This window comes from Ictalurus punctatus, chromosome 29, assembly GCF_001660625.3.
Source record: "Ictalurus punctatus breed USDA103 chromosome 29, Coco_2.0, whole genome shotgun sequence".
Classification (NCBI taxonomy): Eukaryota; Metazoa; Chordata; class Actinopteri; order Siluriformes; family Ictaluridae; genus Ictalurus; species Ictalurus punctatus.
Window position 1 is genome coordinate 2,061,874 of NC_030444.2, and position 6,931 is coordinate 2,068,804.

Consider the following 6,931-nt stretch of genomic DNA (forward strand, 5'->3'; position numbering starts at 1 on the left):
TTTTTTTTTTTTTTTTTTTTAAATATCTAGTGGATGGCAGGTTTAAGGTTTTTTCAAAACTGTCTAAAATGTCTGATATAAATTCAAACACCCAGTGATGAATATGTAGAAGATCAGGCTCTCCTATTATTCTTCTTATGGTGTCCCACTCCATCAGGATGCTTCAGCATTTTTTTTTTTAAATTTGGTAAAGGAAGTCAAAATGGCCGCCTCCTCGCCCTCCGTGCGAACCTCATCCTCACCTCAGGAACATTCAGCTCCTTCTTTAACTAGACTGGAAATCCCTGTACGGAAAAAGATACCAAAAGAAGCGTTGAATATAGTGTGATGGGCAGCGATATCAGGAGCATTTCATTCCCAATTCATTCGTATTCAGGATATCTAACATAAATAAATACATCTTGCTTACCAACTAAGCCAAGCAAGTGTGGGGTAGGGGTGGGAAAGCCACATTATGAATGCTATTATATATAAAAATACAATATTTACATATAAATTTTAAAAAAAAAACAAAAAAAAAACATGAGGCTGTAATTGATACTTTTTCAAATATAAACGAAGGAACAAGAGAAAAAATGGATTAACCTTGTGAGTAATCAATTGGCGCCAGTCAGAGTTTTCAAACTACTATCAGAAAAGTGTTTTCTATATATATTATAAACAGTCTATAGGTTCTGTCTATAGGATATAGACTCCTCCGAACTCCATATTGCATGGCTGCATGGTTATTCCTCATTGAGAGGTTTCTTTTGCATTGAGAGGTATTGTTAGTGCAGTGTTTGGGTCTGTCATGGGCTGCGGAGGCCCGGTTTGACCCCTGCGTGTCACTACACGTCACATGGGGTTCGGGAACAAAAAGCCTTGTGGTGAAACCTCATGTCCTCTTTTGTTTGGCCTGGTGCTGGGCCAAATGTGTACACCCGGGTTTACAAGGCCAAGTCGGTCTCTGCGCTCTTCTCCACACACACACACACACACACAATAACACAATAAAGTTTTATATATAATAGTTATTGTATCAAATTGATTGTTCACATTCAAGATTCTAAAGCGATGCGTAATGATGTGCATCTCTGACTTGTTATTAAGATGCTGGACCATTATCATGAAAAGGCTGTGAAACAGGAAAATGGACAACTTTTTTTCTACAGTCTTTTTTTTTTTTAAATATCAGCCAAAAGAAAAGTAAGTAAATAGTTATATTACTACAACAAAAAAAAAAAAGAGTCAATTCTGGCACTACCACTGCTGTTAATTAATGTACTGTACATGATTATACCATGAATAGCCTATATTCATGAACAAGGCTACAATGTCTGTTTTTAAAGTAAGTACTTTGAAGAATTTAGTCTAAGAGGAAAGAAAAATACCAAAAAAAAAAAGAAAAAAAAAGTATTACAAAAAATAATGTATTGGAATTTGGACCTGAAAAGAAGGAGCATTAAGTTATTCCTTTGGTGTAAGGGTGGAATATGCTTTTAAATTTTAATATATAAATCTGCTTTTAATTGTAATTTAAAAGATCACGAGATAAATTAGGCTATAATAAGTATATAATTATAAATTAGGCTATAATAATTACATTAGAACTGATACCTGGAACAACTTTTAAGTCGTGTTTCTTTTACAGACGTGTCTAAAATATAAGAAAGAAAGAAAGAAAGAAAGAAAGAAAGAAAGAAAGAAAGAAAGAAAGAAAGAAAGAAAGAAAGAAAGAAAGAAAACTTTCTAACTTTAGAAGAAACTTGTTTTTTGTTTGTTTGTTTTGGCCAGCGTCCCAATGAAAACCCAAGCCAAGTCGGGGAGAGAGAGAGAAACAACAACCAAAAACCCTCCACCACAGAAGCTTCATTAACGTTGTTGATATTTGTATTTATTTTTATTTGTTTACTTATTGTTTTTAATTGTCCGCTTTGGTTCCTGCGTCTCGGTCTAACGCGATTATTTCCGGTTCCGCCCGGGCAGCGCGCGCCTCGCACAGCCAATCAGCGGCGCTCCAGAAAATAATTAGAGTATTAATGAAATTAATGAAGAGATGGAAAGCGGGAGCATTTTGTCAAATAGTATCGGGATGCCACGATAATTAAATAAATAAAATCAAATCAAATAAATAAATAATAATAAAAAAAAAAACAATGGAGGGGGTTAAAATGAATCCTGAGACTTTAGGCGAAACAGTGGAACTGCTCTGAATTGCTCAGCTCATAATTTCTGCTCGGCGTCCCGAGTGTCTCTCTGCATCAGTTCACTTTGATTTTGTGCGGAAATACAAAAATATTCCGTTATTCCTAACTTCTATTCCTGACGTAAATAAATCCCTGCGTGGTTGGATTAATACTGCGTTTGAGAACAGACTGCATGGTGTATCCATAGCTCACACAGGCCTAACTGGAGCCTTGCATAGGCTACGTTATGGACGTACAGACACGTGACACATTAAAGGGACGTGTGTTAGTAAGATGTTGGACCACCCAGAAGCTGCACTGGATCGATAAACACTTCAGCTGGTGTTTTGGATGATGCAACCAAAATCTCTCATAATCTAGGTGTTCAACTGGCGACTGTGAAGGTCAGAGCAAAAAACATTTACATCCTCATCAAACCATGTGGTTAGCGCTGGTGCACTGTGGGTCATCCTGGAAGCGCCCACGCCCATCACTACCTCCACCACCACCATCATCATCGTAGGATAAACAGTTGATCAGTCAGAAGAGATTTGTACCTACTGATTTGCAGTGACGCTTCATTTTAAGAGCATGGCTGCAAAAAATAAATAAACGCCTCTCACAGAGCACAACATAACTGTTGTTGTTGTTGTTGTTGTTTTTCCCCTTACATTTGTCAAAAGTTTGTGGACAATTTATATTTTCTATTTAGAAGCAAGTGCATTATTATTATTATTATTATTATTATTATTATTATTATTATTATTATCCCTCCATCTTCTATACCGCTTATCCTTCCTTCCTTCAGGGTCACGGGGAACCTGGAACCTATCCCAGGAGGCATCGGGCACAAGGCGGGGTACACCCTGGACAGGGTGCCAATCCATCGCAGGGCACAATCACACACCCATTCATACACTACGGACACTTTAGACACGCCAATCAGCCTACCATGCATGTGTTTGGACTGGGGGAGGAAACCGGAGTACCCGGAGGAAACCCCCGCAGCACGGGGAGAACACGCAAACTCCACACACACAGGGCAACGCAGCGAATCGACCCCCCGACCATGAGGGTGTGAGGCGAACGTGCGAACCACTAAGCCACCGTGCACGTTTACACATGTTAATAATATTATTACTATTATTATTATTATTATCACTATTACTAATGTACGATTATAGCCTACCACTACACATCTTGGTCTAATTATTTACAGATTGAAGCTTTCAAAAGGTCTTCGTCTTGAATCACGTCATTAACGGCACTAATGCGTGTTGTCTCGCTGTGTTGTGAAGCTTCTGTGTGTTTTTACGGGAATAAAATCCACTGGAATCTGTGTGTCGGAAAATTCGCCAGCGTAATGTAGGGGACAGTGTTCGTGCATACCAGTACACAGCACACGACACTGTCATTTCCGTTGCTTCTATTTGTGCTGAGACACCGAGGATTAAACACACACACACACACACACACACGCACACACACACACAGACTAAAGGTGAACAAAGGTGAGAAGAGAGAGAGAGAGAAACGAAAGAGCAAACTGAAACAAGTTCTTTGAGCAGAGGAAATGCGATGTAAGTGTGTGTGTGTGTGTGTGTGTGTTTAAAAGACCTTTCTGGTACAAACCCGAGAACAGAGAGAGAGAGTGGGCCTGCTGAACAGTGGCTACCTCACCACGTGCCCATCTGCAGAAACACTTCCGGTTTCTTTACTCCGTCCCAGGACACCGAATAATAACACACTGTTACAGCCTGGACACCAATTAACCTCGTATACGCTAAGCACAAAGTCAAAATGAAAGCGTTAAATGTATCAATTCATAAATGTTCTACGTGTCAGCTCAACACTGATAACCTGATACCTACTTCACCGCCATGTTAAGAGCGTTAATTCACTAGTGGATGTGCAGCTCCAACGTTGCAGGTGTTAATTCAGTGCTGTAAATTTTCTCAAAAGGTGTTGTTCAACATTATAAGTAGGCCCTAATTCGTCACCGGAAGTCAGTTTAACCGCTGATTCGAAGCTGCGGCCTAAATGTTCACCGATCCCCGTACGTGTACAAGTAGCCCGTTGTGGGTCACGTCATCACCGGAAGTGTACTGGCGCGAACGTGCACTGCGATCTCACACGTAACGCTCTCGATGTTAAGTACGTGCTAATTCATTAGCGACGTCACTGTAAGTCATCTCGGCAGTGCTGATAACGCTAATTCAACACTATCGGTGTTCATCGATTCAAGATTGTAAATATACTCCGTAAAAAAAGGAACGTCATCTTTTCCAGGAGACTGGGAATCTTTTAAAGATCATTTTGTGAAATCCAAATAAGCTTTACAGACCTGCATGGGGACGGGTTTACTTTAAACGATGCTTGTTCAATGAACCGTACGCAATTATTGCAGCTCGCACATGAACAGTTTAAGGTCACGGTTGCAATCACGTAGGACGCTAAAGAGACCTTTCTACTGACTCTGAAAAACACCAGAAGAAAGATGTCTAGGGTTCCTGCTGTCCGGCGTGAACACGCCGTAGCCCTGCTGCAGGGAGGCGTGAGGACTGCAGACGTGTCCAGAGCGATAAACTGTAATGTGCGTAATGTAAGACGTCTGAGACGGTGCTACAGGGAGACAGGAAGGACAGATGATCGTCCTCGCACGTGTCCTCCAGACGTCATCGAGAACTTGGTGGAAGCGTGGAGGAACATCTCACAGGAAGAACTGACCAATCTGGTGCAGTCCATGAGGACGAGATGCAGCTGGAGGAGACGCCACACACTGACCGTTCCTTCTGATATCCATGCTCCCTTTGTTCAGAGATTATTCCATTTCTGTTCCTCGAACATCTGTGAAACCTCTTCAGTTTGTGTCTCAGTTGTTAATACGAATATTTACACACGTTAAGAAATGAAATAAATAAATAAATAAATAAAAGCAGGTGACTGTGAGAGGACATTTCTTTTTTCTTTTTCTTTTTTTTTCCCCCTGCTGAGTTTATTCCATTATGCCTTAATTCATAACATTACAGATGTTACCATAGTCTATGTGTTCATGTAGCACTGAAGCAGATCATTCAACACTGTTCTCGTGCAACACTGTAAACGGTACAGCACGTGCTAACATTACAAGCCTTATTGTAAGTTATGTGTTAATTTACTATATTATAATTCAACACTGTATATATATATATATATATATATATATATATATATATATATATATATATATATATATATATATATATGAACGCAAAATGAGCTTATCTGTTGTGTTCAGCAGCTGCCATAAATGTTCATTTGACCCGTGTGTGTGTGTGTGTGTGTGTGTGTGTGTGTCATTTTGGTGACTCGCCCTACACACTCTGTAGGTGTTCATTCAACACTGCAGGCTCACGTGCAACAAACACTAGGCTATGTGTTCATTCACAGCACTGTGGATGTTACTGTAGGCTGTGTGAATTCAGCACTGGGATTCATACTTCTGCTGGACCCTCGGGAATCCAACCTGGGGGTCGTGTACCGGCGGGGTTCAGGTCACAGACCGGCTACACACCCCCACGAGCCGAGGTGGTGCTTTGAGCGCGCGTGCGTTAAACAACAACAACAACAATAACAAATATGGTTAATTAAACGATTGACCTTGGGTCGGAATTATCCCCTCTGACCCGCGGGCTACATCATTTAAAATTTATATCATCCTAAGCTTTATTATTCTGCCTCTGACTTCCGGTAAATACAGCATGATGATGATGATGATTATTATTATTATTATTATTTTAAAAATATATTTTATTATTATTTTTATTATTATTATTATTATTATTATTATTATAAAAATATATTTTATTATTATTCTTATTATTATTATTATTATTATTATTTTAAAAATGGAAACGTCGCGCATTGTTTTTCCGCCTCGCACGCGCCTTCTAAAAACACCCATAACCCGAAGGAAACATTCAATATAATCTGGAGAAAATGAAAGCTAGCTTACTTAGACCTATTTAAATATCTAAATAAAATAATATTTAAAACAAACAAACAAACAAACAAACAACACATATACTGTACTGTACACGGAATACAGACCTCCCTGTGATATTTTGCGTCATATATCTGAGAACGAATGGCACTTTATGACATCATTAACATAAAAGCATGATATTATAATTTAGGATGAGTTCGACACCAGAATGAAGATGGTGTCGATCGGTTCAGCTGGGTTTCCGTTCAAATGGAGATAAAACGCAGGCTCCCAGCGCCTGAACTCGCGGAAGTAAATAAATAAATAAATAAATAAATCAACAGTAAACAGCTGTAATGCGCGTGAATCGCAATTCACGGTAAATATTCATTTTCCTTGAGTACAAAGTGCAAAAAAAAATAAATAAAACTGCTATAAATCTATACCTGTAAAATCTGCTGATGTGAAGATTTAATACCCTACCAAGATAACAAGTAGCCTACATGTCTGGTATTTATGTATTTATGTATTTATATGTCATATTTATGGTTATTATCTGAACTAATGCAGAAATCGACGAGCAGCCCCCAATGTCTATAGGCTATAGGTCTTTAAAAAGCCATAAAGAAAGAAAGAAACACACACTGAGCTTAACTAGACATTTTTTTGTGTTGGTATAAAATGTGACTCGAGCCATAAATATGCGCAATTCGTCTTCTCAGAGTAAATAAAAAAAAAAAAAATTGTGTTGTTGTTGTTTTAAAAGAATACATAATTGTGAATTCAAGCAAACTACAAACCC

General features: G+C 38.8%; 1 long non-coding RNA gene across 1 annotated transcript in view; it reads right to left on the reverse strand.

Annotated features, from left to right (window-relative positions):
• Positions 1 to 5: 5 nt before the first annotated feature.
• LOC128629456 (uncharacterized) overlaps positions 6 to 6,931 on the reverse strand; it is a 7,654-nt gene continuing 728 nt past the window's right edge. Inside the window, exon 3 of the long non-coding RNA XR_008393804.1 lies at positions 6 to 284. This is a non-coding gene — a long non-coding RNA (uncharacterized LOC128629456). The remainder of the gene's footprint in view (positions 285 to 6,931) is intronic.